Source organism: Schistocerca nitens, chromosome 5 (genome assembly GCF_023898315.1).
Source record: "Schistocerca nitens isolate TAMUIC-IGC-003100 chromosome 5, iqSchNite1.1, whole genome shotgun sequence".
NCBI lineage: Eukaryota > Metazoa > Arthropoda > Insecta > Orthoptera > Acrididae > Schistocerca > Schistocerca nitens.
Window position 1 is genome coordinate 115,627,583 of NC_064618.1, and position 19,492 is coordinate 115,647,074.

Sequence of the window (19,492 nt, forward strand, 5' to 3'; positions counted from 1 at the left end):
ACGTTATAACACAAAGGTGCAAGGCGGAAAAAGGATGGGGATTGTGGGGAGAGGGGGGAGGGAGGGGAATGTGTACAGTTCCACTTTCGCTAAACGTCTGCTTCTTCCCGAACACACACCACGGAAAGTAGGTGACTTACAACTTTTGAACACAAAAAGTAATAGCTACAATCTTGACTTGCTAGAAGGAGTAGAGATTTTTAAATATATTATTCACAAAGATGGATCCGTTTTAAATGACTGGCGCCACTAAAAAATAGAAATTTCATAGATAGTTTCAGACTAGTACTTTCAATAAACTGACAGAGAAATGGTTCGATCTTCCATATGACTATGGGATATGTCATTTTCCTAGCTTCTTAATGCTAGTGGTACTTGCGTTTCTTCTTTGATATAATGTGGATATATTTCTACAGGTTTGCTGTGCAAAATTTTTAAAGTACGCTGTCCTGGAGAGATATACACATTTTTCCATCTTCCTCCACCCACTCCTCCCCCCCCCCCGTACCACCACCACCATCACCACCAACACAACCATCTCTCTCCAACCCCACTTTCCTTCGCTCCCTTCTACATCCATTCCTCTCCCTCTCCCTTCTCTTTCACCTCTTCCCCACATCTGTCCTGGACTTATTGGATCACATGTTGTAGGAGAAGTATGTGAAAATATAGCTAAAAGGCGTTACTGAAATATAAACTTTCAATTTCATAATTATTAAAGCATGCAAAACATGATTACTGTGATTTGGTATTACCTCACTAACGTACAGCTAGTGTATTAGCGTCACATACGCAATGCTTGGACTAAGGAGAGCATCTGGCCAAAGACCTCAATTGTAGCATGTGCAAGGAGGGTGTGTGACAATGAATGAAACCTTAATATGCTACACTTGCTTAAAACATTAACATTATGAATTAAAAAAACAGTTTATATTTAGCTTTAACAACTATCAATAGAAAGTACATTTCACATGATAAACACGACACTATAATAAATAACTTTATTTCCTGGATTTGAAACAAATTTAACTTAAGAACAAAATCAGCTTCAGGCACATTTAATGTCCTCACTGTTCAGCGGAGTTGCTTTTTGAGTTTTGTGAAATAAACTCTGTAGTAGAAAACAGGTTTGTTACTGCAAAGAGGTCAGCATAAACTAAAAGCATCCTACCTTTGCAGATAGCATCATTCCAGCTGACTCATGTCAGGTGTGTTTAAATCAGCTTTTTAAGCACATGGAAAGGAAGATGCTGAGGAATTATACAACATGAACTTCGGTGACATGAAATAGTACTTAGATATTTTTATTGATAGAGAGAGTGACTTGTTGTTGAATGAACTAAAATTAAATGGTTATCAAGTCAGAGATAAAATATCTAACAACATAGTACTGCCTCCTCAAGAGATAAAACCATTAAAAATTTCTCAAGATCTCACAACTAATGTAAACAACAAGATAATTCATAAAATTGTGTTAGATGACCTGATTTGAAAGGAACTAACACCAATTATTTCGGAAACTGTGAAGTATCTGCTGATAAAAATAATCTAGTTAGATATACATTAGAAAAACTTCTTGGAAGTAAAAGGTCATTATTCACAATATTGAGAATGGCTGTGATGTAGAGTCTGAGTGGGGCACAGTCAAGTGGGGTGGGGGGGGGGGGGAGGGGTGCCCCAGGGAAAAGTGTTGAGTCGTCTCCTGTTCCATATTTAAATAAATAATATGCCCTATAGTATTACGGGTAATTCTAAACTATTTCTGTTGGCTGACGACACTAGCTTGGTAGTAAAGGATGTTGTGTGCAACATTGACCCAATTTCAAACAGTGCAGTTCATGACTTAAGTTCATGGCTTGTAGAAAATAAACTAACGTTAATTTGCTGTAAGACACAGGTTTTACAGTTTCTAACACACTGAAAGGGTACAGTACTGCCCGACATTGACAATAGGTACAACATACTTCATAATTTTTGTCAGAACAACACATTTTTTGTGTAAAATAACTCAATTTCAATTAATACAGTGAAGCTGGATACCAGTGTGGGAAAGAATGGCAATTTATTTACTTAATTGATCACATGTGCACTCCCACAAGATAAATCCCTACATCCAGTTTGGTGAGATCTGTGACATGAATGAATGTATGGTCATCTGCTAACCGCAGATAGTGAATCTGAATATATGACCATCTTTGAGACGATCCTTTGGCCACCTTTGGTGGAACCAAAGTGATAAAATTTACCTGAGCTTTCAGTGCCTGAAATGTGGCTGACCAATACAGTAGCAAGGTGCACCCCCACTTCGGTAGAGGTGCAAGAGAACCTGAAGAACGGCCATGTTTCAGCACTCTGCCGCTGGATCTTGTGTTGTTAAGACCTGTCTTAGTTGTGCTCCATAAAGACAAAAGAGTGGAGACATGGCATGCATGTGGAATATTTAAGAGTAGTTTGAAATAATAATTTCTCTATTTCACGAACTTTTGTGGGGAGAATTAAATGTCAGGCAGGTAATATTAATGGGATCGTAGTAATCTTCGGAAGTGACCAACGGTCACAATGAAACCACATGTAGCAATAAGTTGAAATACTTCCGTGTGCTTAAGTTAAGCTGAATTACTAGCGTGTGTACTATAAGTTGAAATATTTAAGAAATGGCGTGTGCAGGACTTGAAATTAGAGACGAGTACTTGCACGTGGTGAGTACTGTGTGAGTCTCAATCTGTGTATGAGACAAAGGATAAAGAGAAGTACTCGTCCATGGTATCAGTTGAGGACTCGCGTGTGTGAGGAATATGCTCTTAATATTACTTTGCATGTTATGTTTCCGTGTGACGCTTGATTCAAACTATAATACTCTGAGAGAGAAGCAAGGTGAGTCAGCCGTCTATCCAGCAACGCCACTTGGCTTGCATTGCACAGGAAGACGTGCATATATCTCCAGAGTTCATAAGGAAAGAAGAATTATGAAGTGGGGCAGTGTCGTGTGGAACTGGGATAAATACTAATTGAAGTGGGAAAGCTGGAAGTGATAGTGTTGTGACTATTTATTGTGTTGTATTCCACGTTGTTGTGTGGTGTATGTCATATAATTTGTGTATGTATGGTTTGCATGGGAGAGTAGCTAGGTAGTTGCAGAGGTAGTGGGATATGTGTTCCCTTTGTACCGCTCGGTCTGGAGGAAAGTTTCGTGATGATGGTAGTGAGAGTCGAAGTGTGAGATATAGCAAAAAAAAGATCCACCATCCTATCCAGAAAGTGCACTGTAGCGTTAAATAATTACAAGACCATAAGGTAGAGAATCACCAATGTAAATCCATGCCCACTGGGCGGAATTTCTCATGTGTTATTGTCGTAGGTTATAGAATTTGTGTGTTTAGGTTATAGAATTTATCGGAATAAATAAGACAGTGAAAAGAAAAAAGATTGGTTGACTTTTCCTTCGAATTGTATGTTGTCATGATGTCCCGAATTTATAATGTGTGAGCCATTCATATTCAGTGCGATGGCCACGTGTTGATAAAAGCCGTTAAATAAAAGAAAAAAAGAAAATGTAGTATTGCCAGTGCGTAGTGAACAGTCAGAGTTCTGTAAATTACTGATAGTCAGATGTGCGTTTCCCTTGCGTATTATTCATATAGGAGGATAATGTGTAACTTAATTGTGAGTACGAGAGTTCATGTTACTCGATAAATAAGAATGAATCCACTCGCTTGGCAGACCACTCATCTTGCAGTCCTGACTGCTTGATGCCATAGTATGAGCAAGGCATGTGGGTGCCTCTCATAATTTCTACCCTGCCAGGGTATTTTGCTGTTAGGGTTTGCTGTTAAGATTTTTTTTATGGGATGTATTGTGATAGCGCTAAGGAGTAAAATTTTTTTGTATGCAATTTCTTCCTGGATTGGTGAGGATTTTTATTTTTTTTTTATGAAATCGCTTGCTACGTCGTTCAGGGCTGGAAGATCGTTGTATAAATTTTTTTTGCGTAAAGCCCGTAGTAACTAGTTTGCAGTTGAAAAGAATAGTGATTCTGGGGTGAACGTAGCAGTGCTGCAGGAAGTAGGTGTCGACCTTGGGTTAATGAGCGAGACTGTCAAACACTCAGAAGGGGCTGAATTGTTCAGCGGACCGCAGCTAGGTGATCCTTTATGCGGCGGGCTTTGTCCACAAACGGGGGCTTTTGCCGACAATACGGGCGAGCCGGGACTAGGTCAGGTATGTAGTGAAAGTGCAGCTACCCTTAGCGAAGCTACGGTTTCTCAGGCAAACGAGGTGAGCGCACCGAAATTAGCAAATGACAATGTGCTACTGCAGGTTTTACAGAGGATGGATAAAGATAATAAGGAGAGAGATAGGGAGAATAGGGAAAGATTGGAAGCAATGGATAGGGAGACGAAGGAAAGATAGGAAGCGATGAATAGAGATAATAAGGAGAGAGATAGGGAGACTAAGGAAAGGATGGAAGCAAATAAGGAAAGATTGGAGGCAAGTAAGGAAAGATTGGAGGCAATGGATAAGGGAAATAAAGAGGCAATGAGGAAGCTACACACAGTTATCGATGAGCGTCTGTCCACAGTTAATAATCGGTTAGATGAGGGGGAGAAGAATCTGGATGCGGTGAAGCAAGTATGTGATGCTGTGAAAGAAAAATCCAATAATTTGGAGGTACGAATAAGTGCAATAGAGAGCGATATTACAGAACGTAGGGACGTGTTGACGGATGAGCGAATCAAAAAGATAGTGGAGGACTTACTTGCAGATAAACAAGGGGCATAAGACAGCGTGGAAGCTAAAGTCGCCCGGCAGGAAGTGGCGCTAAATAAACACAGGGATGAAGTTGCGGAGGTAGTGGTCAGAATGAATACGATTAGCGCAGATATCGAAAAGATCATTATAAGAGGCGAAACAGGCTCTGACAGTACTCAGCGAGAGGTTTATGCCGACCAGGAGGAGATACAATCACTATTACAGTTTAAAGAGGCAGAATTAGAAACAAATAGGAAACATAGGGAAGAACTAGCACAGTTGCAATTAGCATGCAGAAGCGAAGGTGGAACACCACCAGGTGGACTGAAGAGGGAGAGTGAGATAAATTCAAAAAACGAAAATAGGCAGAAAGAGGAAGACGAACTCAGAGAGTTAGAAAAACGGTTGTGTCGGATAAAACAGGTAGCAAACCCAACTGGGTACAGTCCAAGATCGGAAAACATAAATGCGGAAGAAGAATGTAGGAGGCACTTCGTGTCGGTACAAACGTACACTTGTTTTCCGGATCCTGATAATTACCAACATCCATACCTGTGGCTGTCTCAATTTCAAGATTCATTACCTTCATCGTGGGGACCGCTCTTCAAAATGAAGTTTGTGTGTAACCATTTGAGGGACGAGGCTAGAGCGAAAATGCAGGAAGTTATTAAAGACTGTAGTAGCTACAAGATATTTTGTGAAAAGTTTTTAAATGAATTCTGGTCGAAAAGTAAGCAGGACCAGGTTAAGCAAAGCATATTGATGATGCCAAATTGTAACAAAGGTGGTATAAGGGATCCAGTGTCGTGCTATCAGGAAATGCTGAGACGAAATAGGTATTTGGATGTGCCATACGAAACTGGGGAGCTCATTAGGATCTGTATAACGAAGTTGCCAGTGAGTTTGCACAGAGATATAGTGATAGCAGGCAGAGGCTCAGACGATTCCGCGTCATTTTAGCACTTGTTACAGGAACTGGGTAATGAGAGCAACATTGTAAACGGCGACACGACTCATAGGTCTGACAGAGTCGAGGATAGGAACGGCAGAAACTATTAGAATGGCAGGAGAGCATGGAATCAGAGGAATGACGGAAATGGAAGATGGCGAGGAAATAGGGGGCAGAATTCATGGGGATATCGACCGGCAAACCGGGAAAATAGAAGATAGGACAGAGATGGAAGAAGAAGGCAAAATGAAAATGATGGGCGAAGAGAGGATAGGCAGTCATTGGGTTCACGACAGGACAATCAGTGTCACAATGACGGAGGGACAAGAAGGTGACTACATGATAGACGGGTACAAACCAGGACTATTAATGATGTAAATATCAGGTATATCAATTACGGAAAACTAAGTGAGAATCTCTTAGAGTAGGTAGGAGATGTGGGGAGTGAAGTCCACCGAATAATTAGCGTAGAAATAAATAATATAATCGTACCTTGTGTCATCGATACAGGCAGTGTAATGAGTGTTTTGAGGGAAGATGTGTTTAAGTGTTGTAGTCTTGCAAAACCATGGCCAACGTTGCCATTGCAAAGGACAACAGTGAGAGGGGCAGTTACAGGAAAGGGAATTGAGGTGAAGTTGCAAGCGCAGGTAGACTTTGTGTGCCAGGCGAAGAGGTTTAGTACAGTGTTCATGATTGTGTCATCTCTAACTGTTGAAGGGATATTAGGCGTTAATTTTTTGAACCAATATAAAGCAGTCGTGAGCATGAAAAATGGTTCGATGGAGTTGAAACGAGATTCGGAGGAAATTACATTAAGATTCGACGATAGCTTATATGCTAAAGATAACGCACACTTAGCATTATGCCTGGCGGTAAAGTCCGGTAGAAAGGCACAGAATACGGGGTTCGAACAAGAGAAGAAGGAAATTCATAAGTGTTTGGAGGAGGAGATCAGGGAGAAAACCCGGAATTTACAGGGGACCACGGTCTATGGGGAATTGCAGAAAATTTTATACGAGAATAGAAAGGTATTGAAACATGCTGCGGGTACAATAAGAAATTTTGTGTATAGATTCAAGGTCAAGCCTCATAAACAGTTTAGGGCCCAAGTGTACCCGATACCTGTTGTGTACAAAGAAAGAGTGGAAGCTGAGATCGAAAGCATGCTACAACAAGGGATTATCGAACCAGCATCCAGTCCGTACAACAGCCCTTTAGTTTGTGTTGAAAAAAAAGATGGGTCAATTAGATTAATTTTGGACGCAAGAAGGATTAATAAGATAATAGAGCCAGAGACAGATCCGCCGCTGACACTTGACGAATTGCTACAAAAGTTCCACGGGACCAGAGTTCTCAGCTCAGTTGATTTGAGAATGAGTTTCTGGCAGTTGGAGTTAGATAGTGGGTGTAGAAAATACACTGCTTTCTTGTGCTACGGGAAATCGTATCAATTCCGGAAACTACCATTTGGGTTAAATGTATCATCCGCGGCATTTATCAGAGCGCTAAATACGGTCATTCCTAATGAAATAAAAGATAAGGTAACAGTACGTGGATGATGTCCTGATAGCCGAAAGAAACTGGGAAGACCACAATAGAACGTTAACCATATTGCTCGGTGCACTGGAGAGACATGGGGTAACCGTGAATTTGGGAAAGTCAGAATTTGGACGGCAAGAAATCGAGTTTCTAGGTCACATTGTGACACCAGAGGGGATAAGACCAAATCCAGACAAACTCGAAGTAATCAGAGATTTTCCGGTGCCAAGAACAAAACGTCAGCTACGGGGTTATTTAGGATTAATCAATTTTTACAGGAGGTTCATTAAGATTGGGGGTGCAGCGACACCCAGACTATGTCAGCTGACTGGAAAGAAAACGGTATGGAATTGGGACCCTGTCGCGCAGGAAGAATATGAGGCGTTAAAGAAGGAACTGCTATCGGCACCTCTTCTCGGGCATCCAGACCTAGGGAAAGAGTTTTTTATGGCCACGGACAGTTCCCGTAGGGGACTTGGGGTAACACTGTTCCAAGAGCAAGAGCAAGGAGGAGAAGTAATACAACAACCTATTGCATTTGCGAGACGAGTGCTTAGCAAAGCTGAGAGAAATTACACGGTAACTGAGTTTGAAGCTTTGGCAATAGTATGGGGCTTTAGTAAGTTTAGATACTATCTGTATGGGAGGCATACTAAAATCTATACTGATCACAAGTCAATACAGTTTCTGATGTCGGCCAAAGTTAACCATAGATGACTCGCTAGGTGGGCACTCTATTTACAGGAGTTTCAGTTTATGGTCATGTATATTCCTGGGCCACAGAATATAGTGGCAGATGCCTTATCAAGGAACCCAGTAGGTCATGGTCAATGCTTTGATGAGGAGGTAAACGAGAACAGATATGATATATTTTATATGCAGGGCGTGCCGTTCGAGAAATACATAGGGGCGGTACTCACAAATATCGCGAAAGAGCAGGATAAAAACGTGTCATGGACAATGGTGAAGGACAGAGTTAGAGCGAACTTAGATGCCAATATAGCGCGCTTTTATACAATTCAGAATGGGGTCCTTTTCTACCGTAGAAATCCGAACACACCGGACTGGGTGTTGTGTATACCAAATGAAATAGTCAACAAGCTGATCTGGTACACGCACCTAAGTTACGGGCATTACGGGGCAAGGAAATGCTGTAAGAAGTTAAGGGAAACAGTTTATTTCATTAGTATGGAGAGGAAGATCAAGAACGTGCTTGGTAGTTGCAAATTGTGCCAGAAGGCAAAATCGTTAACTATCTCATGCAAAGCACCGCTTTTTCCGATAGTGCCAGGTAGATTGAGGGAATTCGAAGCAACAGATTTGTTTGGCCCGCTACCTAAGTCAGTGCAAGGATATAGATATGTTTTAGTAGCAGTGGAATTGGTGTCAAAGTATGTGACTTTTACCGCATTGAAACGTGCGACGGGAAGGACAGTAGCAGCAGCAATCGTTAAAAACTTTATGCGAGAAGTAGGAACTGTAGAAAAGTTCATAGCTGACAATGGACCACAATATAGATCCAGACAAAGGCTAACCACACTGAAGAGAAGAAGGATAAAACCGGTGTTCATATCCCGATACCATGCTGCAACTAACCCCAGTGAAAGGGTGGTAAAAGAACTGGGAAAGTTGTGTAAGATCTATTGCCATAGGCAACATAGAAGTTGGTCTATTTTTCTCAAAGATTTTCAGGACATCCTCAATGAGCTACCACATGGAGCAACTGGTTTATCACCAATTACGGTACTAAAGAATGAACCACCACCAGATCGAGTCAGGGAGCTGGTAGATTTTCCGCGATCAGGAAAGCAGAGGCACACAGAAATTGTCAAGGTTGCGATAGAGCGTATTAAGAAAGCAGCTAAGGATAGACAGGAGAAGCAGAAAGGAAAGATCTGTAAGATCGAATTGGCAGTAGGAGACAAGGGTCTAATTAAAACTCATCGATTATCAAAGAAGCACAGATTCCTAACCAGCAAATTCTTTACGGTGTATAGTGGACCATTCAGAGTGAGGCGGGTTGTCCATGAAAATGCTGTACTGATTGAGACGATCAAGGGAAAACAATCTCGTGGGCTTCATCACATTTCTAACATCAAATTATGGAAAAGTTAAGGATAGATCGAAAGTAGGCAATTTATGGTAGATCGTCAGTGTATTTATTTGTGGTGTGTAACGTTGTGCAGGGTCAAATCGAACATAACAGTTTTCAGGCGGGATGTCAGGAAGTAAGACGGAATAGACTGGTCGAATGAGTCATGAACAGGAGTCGACAGAGTGGTGTATGTACGTATTTTTTGTCATATGAATAAGGACCAAGCAGAAACGATTTGATGATTAATGAGTGGATAAAGATGGTAGAAAGAGAAGCGACGTGATAAATAATAGTGGATAAAGGTGATATTTAAGGAGAGAAGCGACGTGAAGCAGTGTGATTAATAAAGAGAGATTCGACGTGATGAAACAGTGGTAAATAAAGGTGAGTAGAACTAATAATGTGGAGATGTCTTAGAGGGATGTTACAGAGAGGCCTGTGTATGCTGCAATCGAGATTGATGCGAATGGCGAAGGAAGACCAGGAAATGATGGAGTAATCGACGGACGGAGAGCCGAAATACGAATGAAGAGATGTGGACAACTGCACAACGTGAAAGGACATAAAGGGAGTATGAGATCCAGATGGTGAACGTTGTGGAATACTGACGTAAGATGTAATATAAGTGTAAATCTAATTCTTACCATAACATTTGCTATATGAAAAAAAATATTGTTGTTGTTGTTGTTGTTGAAGCCTGGTACCAGTATAACTAATCAAAACGGTACCAAGAATGTGTACGGTTATTTTGCAGGATGAATAATTTGTGTATTTTTTGTTCTTAGATGAAGGACGAAGCTATCTCCGAAACAGCTTCATGTGTTATGTGGTTGAGTATAAGGGAGAAAAGGTATGGTATGTTGTCGTGAGTATGGTGGTGTTAAGGTTAGCTGACTTCTAGACCTATTCTGTTAGCGTATTAATGGTTTGAATGAGAAGGAAAATGTGATATCTGGTGAGTGAGAGTCGTAGAGTAGTGTGATCAATGTGCACACTCTCGTAAAGGGGATGCTACCAATCCAACTAAAACATTATTGTGTTGTTGTTTGGTTTGGATGAACCTCGATGGCAGGTCAGGATCTGACATCATGTGGATGGTACATACATGTCCTAGGAATGATGATATATATAATAAAAAGGTAAAATATATAAAGAGATACTAATTTCAGTCTGTCACAAGCACAAAGGTGCATTGTATGTTGTAGATTTAGAGTCATCAGTTTCTAAAATGTTTATTGTGTTAGGATGTTAAAGTAGTTTACTATTTAATAACATGTGGTAGGTAATTGAGAGCTGTGTAGATTATTTCTTATTTTTTTGTTAGAACACTTTCAAGGGATATTAATTTCAGTCTGTCACAAGCACAAAGGTTCATTGTATATTGTAGCTTTAGAATCAACAGTTTCTAATATTTTCACTGTGATAGGATGTTAGAGTAGTCTACTATTTTATATTGTAATTATGAGTTGTATAGATTGTTTCTTATTACTTTTTTTTTACACTTTCATGTTTTGTATGATGGACGACAGGTACAATCAATAGCACAAGTGTGGGCTGCATATAGAAAAGAGATAAATGTTGATGTTGTATGTGTAGAAAACTAGGGTGTATAATTTTATGTTTTTTAGAACAAAGATTCTTTTATTACCAATGTATCTAATAGATCATACATGTAATCAATGAGTATTTAAATAATGTAGGAATATACTTTTGTCTGTAATGTTGCGAGATGCACGGAAGGGTCTGACTGATTGGGTGTCGTAGCGCTGAGGGGCTACACAGAACGCGCCCGTACCACGTAAGCCTAGCTGACGTCCGCGTGGGAGAGGCAACACAGCCGGTGCGCTCCCCACTCCACTGCCGGTCGAGGTACACTCCATGCGCCCACTACAGCAGGTCAACGGCCTGGGGCGACACGCACGTACCACTGGCTGCCATTCATAAGTTCCGCCACCCTTACGACTGGGGAAAGTATCCCGTGGCGGCAACAGCGGGTGGTTTCTTGCACTCAACGGCTCGCGCGGCGGCGCCACGGCAGAATGAACGACGAGCGGGAGAGTCCGGCGGGCATTTTTTACCAGCAACTATTAACTAGTACTGGACTGTGGAGCCGTGAAACAAGATGACTGCTCGTATGTCTCCTTTAGGTGGAAAGTGAAGGACTGGTGTTCCCATGTTGTGAGTGGTAGAAAAGATTTTGTCTTTAGCAGACAGGACGATTGTTTTGTTTTGTCTTGAGCATTGAACGGTGGGATCCATAAACTTTTGGCAGTGACTTGTTAAGTGTGCTTTGTGAATTGCATGTGGGACGCTTGGTATACTTAAAGAGGACAGTTGTCGTTTGGTGACTAATTATTGTATGAACGCAAGAAACTAAAGTGGGACATTGACATTTGCGTCTGTAGTAGGAGACATTTCTTTAATTAGTGCGGGAATAAGTGCTGTTTGTTGGAACTTACGACCATTAATTACACCATGAACTGAAAGGACAGAACCGTGGGTAATAGTAGTTGTAGGGCCATTTCTGGACGACCAGATTCGTGTGGATGGTACTCTGAGAGTGACTATGACATTGGTGTTTAATGTGAGATACAGTTTACTGTTCAGTGCGTGTTCAAAATGCCGATTTGAGTGACTTAAAGACTGTCGTCCGGGTAACCATGGGAGAGCTTTGACACCGAGGCAGTGTTTCTAGGGAACCTGTCAGCAACTTTTTTGACCCCAAGAAAATCACAGAATAAAATGATTCCGTGCGACTCGCAAGATAGGGAATAATGTATTTGTACTTGTAATTGTGTAAATTTTTTTATATGTTTCATTCCTGAAGGGACAGCAAGTGTAATTGTATTTTATTAACATTTGTGTTTAGAATAGTTAGTGTGTTTTTTTTTGTTTGTTCTGGGTTATCAAGTACACATAACATGTTTATTAGAATATTTGGTACAATGATGCTTTAATTATTAGCCAGTGGCGTAATACTAACACAGCAGCTCTTGTTGCATTGGTCAGTAAGGTTGTCACAGGGAACAAGAGTTTGCATTGCACAACAAATATCGGAATTAACTGATGCATTTTGATGTCAAGGACAGTAATGATCTTGTTGGTGTGTTGACTGAAGCCACTTATTTGCGTTATACAGTGGTGATATTTCACATTAAAGTGTAATGAAGGCCAGTCGAAATGCAAGCTCTTGTCGTCTAAATGTGTAACAACAGAGAAATGAGCAGTAGAGTAAGATACGAGAGCTAATGGTGGATTCAAGCACTTATTGCTAACTACACTCCTGGAAATTGAAATAAGAACACCGTGAATTCATTGTCCCAGGAAGGGGAAACTTTATTGACACATTCCTGGGGTCAGATACATCACATGATGACACTGACAGAACCACAGGCACATAGACACAGGCAACAGAGCATGCACAATGTCGGCACTAGTACAGTGTATATCCACCTTTCGCAGCAATGCAGGCTGCTATTCTCCCATGGAGACGATCGTAGAGATGCTGGATGTAGTCCTGTGGAACGGCTTGCCATGCCATTTCCACCTGGCGCCTCAGTTGGACCAGCGTTCGTGCTGGACGTGCAGACCGCGTGAGACGACGCTTCATCCAGTCCCAAACATGCTCAATGGGGGACAGATCCGGAGATCTTGCTGGCCAGGATAGTTGACGTACACCTTCTAGAGCACGTTGGGTGGCACGGGATACATGCGGACGTGCATTGTCCTGTTGGAACAGCAAGTTCCCTTGCCGGTCTAGGAATGGTAGAACGATGGGTTCGATGACGGTTTGGATGTACCGTGCACTATTCAGTGTCCCCTCGACGATCACCAGTGGTGTACGGCCAGTGTAGGAGATCGCTCCCCACACCAGGATGCCGGGTGTTGGCCCTGTGTGCCTCGGTCGTATTCAGTCCTGATTGTGGCGCTCACCTGCACGGCGCCAAACACGCATACGACCATCATTGGCACCAAGGCAGAAGCGACTCTCATCGCTGAAGACGACACGTCTCCATTCGTCCCTCCATTCACGCCTGTCGCGACACCACTGGAGGCGGGCTGCACGATGTTGGGGCGTGATCGGAAGACGGCCTAACGGTGTGCGGGACCGTAGCCCAGCTTCATGGAGACGGTTGCGAATGGTCCTCGCCGATACCCCAGGAGCAACAGTGTCCCTAATTTGCTGGGAAGTGGCGGTGCGGTCCCCTACGGCACTGCGTAGGATCCTACGGTCTTGGCGTGCATCCGTGCGTCGCTGCGGTCCGGTCCTAGGTCGACGGGCACGTGCACCTTCCGCCGACCACTGGCGACAACATCGATGTACTGTGGAGACCTCACGCCCCACGTGTTGAGCAATTCGGCGGTACGTCCACCCGGCCTCCCGCATGCCCACTATACGCCCTCGCTCAAAGTCCGTCAACTGCACATACGGTTCACGTCCACGCTGTCGCGGCATGCTACCAGTGTTAAAGACTGCGATGGAGCTCCGTATGCCACGGCAAACTGGCTGACACAGACAGCGGCGGTGCACAAATGCTGCGCAGCTAGCGCCATTCGACGGCCAACACCGCGGTTCCTGGTGTGTCCGCTGTGCCGTGCGTGTGATCATTGCTTGTACAGCCCTCTCGCAGTGTCCGGAGCAAGTATGGTGGGTCTGACACACCGATGTCAATGTGTTCTTTTTTCCATTTCCAGGAGTGTATTTATTGCGTGTATTGATCAAATTTGATGGACTGACTGGCTCAGCAGCAGCTATTTGTACTGGTGGACAAGGATAAGGTTAAACTCACAGTCGAGTAGTGGTGGCAATTGCTTAAGTGATGATAGTTAATGAGGTATGACATGATGTCTTAGATGAACTATATTAAGTAACCAGTATGAAACTTGTGGTGTATATCATTGTTTTTCTTCTCAGTTTTATTTCTCTGTATATTTTAGAGTAATAGTATGGAGCCTGACATTGTACATGGAACTAGTATACACAATTTTTTCTTTTGTTGATTTTGTTTTGTATTTAGACATTGCCGTGTAAAAGATTATTACAATGCAATTTATGAATATCGGATTACTTGTACTGTGCTTGGACGGTGAGCTATTTAAAATTTCATGAGTACAATTAGTATTTTTTTTATTTGTCATAGAATTAGTGAAGTTTGGATTACTCATAAAAATAACGAATATCCCAGTAACTAAGCAAATTTTTATCTCAACATTATTTTTTATTTGTATGATGTAATGTTTTATTTGTCATGTGGATTGTTGTAAATTTGTATGTGTACGTTACTCCAGATTGTGGAGAGTACAATAATGCAACAACTGTGTCAATAATTTGGTAAAGTAACAGTATTTGGTCGTCTATTTGAGGTCACCAGGGTCTAAGGTCTCCTCCTGGTTACTTTGATGACTTGCTACGTTTGTTCTAATACAGCTTTCTTAAAAAAATGTTCGGAACTACCCTCGCATTGCAAGGATAGTACCATGCCATTTTTCTCTGCATTGGGTGGCCGGTGGTGAAAGGGTACAGTACCGCACGACATTAAAAATAGGTACAACATACTTCATTATTTTTGTCAGAACAACACATTTTTTTGTAAAATAACTCAGTTTCAATTTATACAGCGAAGCCGGTTACCAGTGTTGGAAAGAATGACAATTTATTTATTTAATTGATCACACATGCACTCCCACAAAATAAATCCCTACATCCAGTTTGGTGAGATCTGTGACATGAATGAATGTATGGTCATCTGCTAACCGCAGATAGTGAATCTGAATATATGACCATCTTTGAGACGATCCTTTGGCCACCTTTGGTGGGACCAAAGAGATAAAATTTACCTGAGCTTTGAGCGCCTGAAATGTGACTAACCAATACGGTAGCAAGGTGCACCCCCACTTCGGCAGAGGTGCAAGAGAACCTGAAGAACGGCCATGTTTCAGCAATCTTCCGCTGGATCTTGTGTTGTTAAGAACTGTCTTAGGTGTGCTCCGTAAAGACAAAAGAGTGGAGACATGGTATGCATGTGGAATATTTAAGAGTAGTTTGAAATAATAATTTCTCTATTTCACGAACTTTTGTGGGGAGAATTAAATGTCAGGCAGGTAATATTAATGGGATCGTAGTAATCTTCGGAAGTGGCCAACGGTCACAATGAAACCACATGTAGCAATAAGTTGAAATACTTCCGTGTGCTTAAGTTAAGCTGAATTACTAGCGTGTGTACTATAAGTTGAAATATTTAAGAAATGGCGTGTGCAGGACTTGAAATTAGAGACGAGTACTTCCACGTGGTGACTACTGTGTGAGTCTCAATCTGTGTATGAGACAAAGGATAAAGAGAAGTACTCGTCCATGGTATCAGTTGAGGACTCACGTGTGTGAGGAATATGCTCTTAATATTACTTTGCATGTTATGTTTCCGTGTGACGCTTGATTCAAACTATAATACTCTGAGAGAGAAGCAAGGTGAGTCAGCCATCTATCCAGCAACGCCACTTGGCTTGCATTGCACAGGAAGACGTGCATATATCTCCAGAGTTCATAAGGAAAGAAGAATTATGAAGTGGGGCAGTGTCGTGTGGAACTGGGATAAATACTAATTGAAGTGGGAAAGCTGAAAGTGATAGTGTTGTGACTATTTATTGTGTTGTATTCCATGTTGTTGTGTGGTGTATGTCATATAATTTAGGTATGTATGGTTTGCATAGGAGAGTAGCTAGGTAGTTGAAGAGGTAGTGGGATATGTGTGTTCCCTTTGTACCGCTCGGTCTGGAGGAAAGTTTCGTGATGATGGTAGTGAGAGTCGAAGTGTGAGATATAGCAAAAAAAAGATCCACCATCCTATCCAGAAAGTGCACTGTAGCGTTAAATAATTACAAGACCATAAGGTAGAGAATCACCAATGTAAATCCATGCCCACTGGGCGGAATTTCTCATGTGTTATTGTCGTAGGTTATAGAATTTCTGTGTTTAGGTTATAGAATTTATCGGAATAAATAAGATAGTGAAAAGAAAAGAGATTGGTGGACTTTTCCTTCGAATTGTATGTTGTCATGATGTCCCAAATTTATAATGTGTGCGCCATTCATATTCAGTGCGTTGGCCACGTGTTGATAAAAGCCGTTAAATAAGAGAAAAAAAGAAAATGTGGTATTGCCCATTCGTAGTGCACAGTCAGAGTTCTGTAAATTACTGATAGTCAGATGTGCGTTTCCGTTGCGTATTATTCATATAGGAGGATAATTTGTAACTTCATTGCGAGTACGAGAGTTCATGTTACTCGATAAATAAGAATGAATCCACTCGCTTGGCAGACCACTCATCTTGCAGTCCTGACTGCTTGATGCCATTGTATGAGCAAGGCATGTGTGTGCCTCTCAACAGAACTCAACACAACCTGACGTTTTAATTTCACAGAATGGGCATATGATTACTGAAACTGAACAGTTCATATTTCTAGTTCTTCAGATAGATAGTAAACTGTCGTGGGAAGCCTATGTTCAGGATCTTAATGCTGGAATTTTTACTATTCGAACAGTATCTGAAGTGTGTGATCGTTCATCACTAAAATTAGTCTGCTTTGCTTATTTTCATTCTGTTGTGTTGTATGGTATTGTATTTTGAGGTAACTGTTCCCATTGTAAAAGTATATTTTTGGTTCACAAACGGGCAATTCGCGCAATAAGTGGTGTAAGTACAAGAACCTCTTGTCGACCCCTGTTCACGAGTCTGAGAATTTTGATATTGGCCTCTCAATATATATATTTCTTACTGTCATTTCTCGTTAACAGTATTAGCTTTTCCCAAGAATAAGCAGCTTTCACGCAGTTAATACTCGGCATAAATCACACCAGCATTTGGTTCGGACTTCCTTAACTCTTGTGAAGAATGTTGTGCTGTATACTGCTGCATCCATTTTCAATAAGCTACCGCTCCAATTCAAAAATCTTAGCAGTAATCCACGCGCTTTCAAATCGAAACTGAAGAATTTCCTCATGAGTCACTTCTTGTATTCTGTCGAGGAGTTCCTTGATAAATTAAGTTGATTGCGTTTACTTAAACGTATGGATTGCCTTTTTTGGGTTCTAAACATTTTATTTTTATCTGTTACTACTTTCATGTTGAAATTTCATGTACTGACCTGTTCCACAACGTTGGAGATTTGCTTCTCAATTTAGTACTGTGAAACTTGTTGTGTAAGTAAAATAAAATAATCATGCTCAGCAAGAGGTAAGTCACTTTTATGCCCGGGCAGATCTCAACTTGAATTCCTGCTAGGAAAGTGTGTGGCCGGAAGTATCATGTCTTGTGCTAGCAAGCAGACCAATTTTCGGTGAACGTTATTAGTAATTTCAAACAGTCATTTTCTCCAGACTAGAGCAATAATTTATTTTTGTGGATGTTGTAAACCAAATATTGCACTAGCGTTCAAACTGGTTTACTTGTTTCACCAACCTACGTTTCACTTCCTGAAATTTTATATTGAGAAGAAAAAAGTTTACCGAAACTACAATTCCGATTTCTGTGGTAGGTGGGCACATTAACGCCGTGCCTAAGACGTTCAGCAAGATGCCGCAATTTCTTTAAGAGACCAAAGTATAGTGCTGTAGCAGCGGTACGTTCTGTGTGAAGTGGCTCACTGTTTACTACCGAAAGTTGAAGTTGATGTCCTGTAGCACATTCCTGTTACTTATTGTTACGTATGTGCCACGGTCGTACTTCAATGGAATGCCACCATTTTTTTTTTTTACATTTTTCCCTACGTGAAATTTTTCATTGTAAAATTGTAACAATTTCTTTAACCGCTTCCAGTTTTTTCGCTGTCTCGAAATGTGTGACATCGAAATTTTCAATTTATCTGAAACGCAAGGTACTCTTTAGCAGAATCATACATTCTTAACCATAATTCACAAGTACCTGAAATTACTTTCAGTATATTTACATTAGGATAGTAGAAGAAAATACCCAGTACTTATCGACTAAAAAGGATAATAGGGGAAGACCAATGATCCAAGAAACATAAAAAAAAGTTAACACACGGCTTGGGGAAGCATCGCCCACCAGTCGATGTATTCAGAAAGGTATCCTGGATCCCCTATCTAATTTTAAACGTAGGAAAATGCCGGAAATGCAGATTGTCATTCCTTTTCGTAATTCTTTTGCTGAAATGCTCAGTATAATAGTGCGTGGACTATTCAATACTTGGTGCGTAAGTACATTTTTGTGTAAGGAAATAACCACCTAAGTTGACAGTATGGAAATGTTTTTAATCGCAACTGTAACCTTTCCCTACCGACAAAACTTTTTTGGTATGCCATTAAGGCTATTCAATATTTCAACTGCGAATGAAATTATGCTCTCCCAAATATCTCACAAATACCACGAATACATACAAATACAGAAAGAGTCAAAATCTAAATAAGAATAACAAAGGTAATCGGACTTGCCTTTTCTTTTACTCTGTACAAACTGTTCTTTCATTATTCTTACTTGATTCTTTCTTTTGCGGTTTCAATGTTCTACGTTTTCTTCTACGTGAAGAAAAAGCTAGAAAAATGTTATGTGAGTTTCTGGTTATGTTACTCGAACTAATAGCGGTTTTTTTCAACAGTTTGATATAGTGACATGTTTGATCTATTGTTCTCCATGAGCTGAATCGGTACTGGATGTTACATTCTTTTCTTTGAATGGTTGTTCATTTTGTTCGTCAGAGGACCGTTTTAATGTGTCTACCTGTTCACTTATTATTTCAACACCGATACTTACGTGGTCGTGACGCTCTGTGAGATGCGACGCTACTGCACTCGATATAGCGGTATTTCTTTTTGCGAGTAGTTCTTTTTTGTCTTTATGTTGTGTAGTTTTTAAATCGTTTTGTTCAATTTCGAGGTAGTGTAGTATGATCTGTAGCGTCATAACAGCAAGTTCTAAGTCATCACTAACCTCTTGTCACATTTCTACAGAAAGGTTTCGCTGTGTTTCCTGAATTCTCCGAATTAGATGTCAATTCATTATTTGTACTTTTGATATCTTTACGTATTTCTTTTTGTGATTCAATGTTTATTTCTACACTTTTTTCTATGTTTAGTAGCAACTCTATCAAAACACTTTATGTGTTCGTGTTTGCTGGAGTTGCAAGAGCTAAGTGTTTATTGTT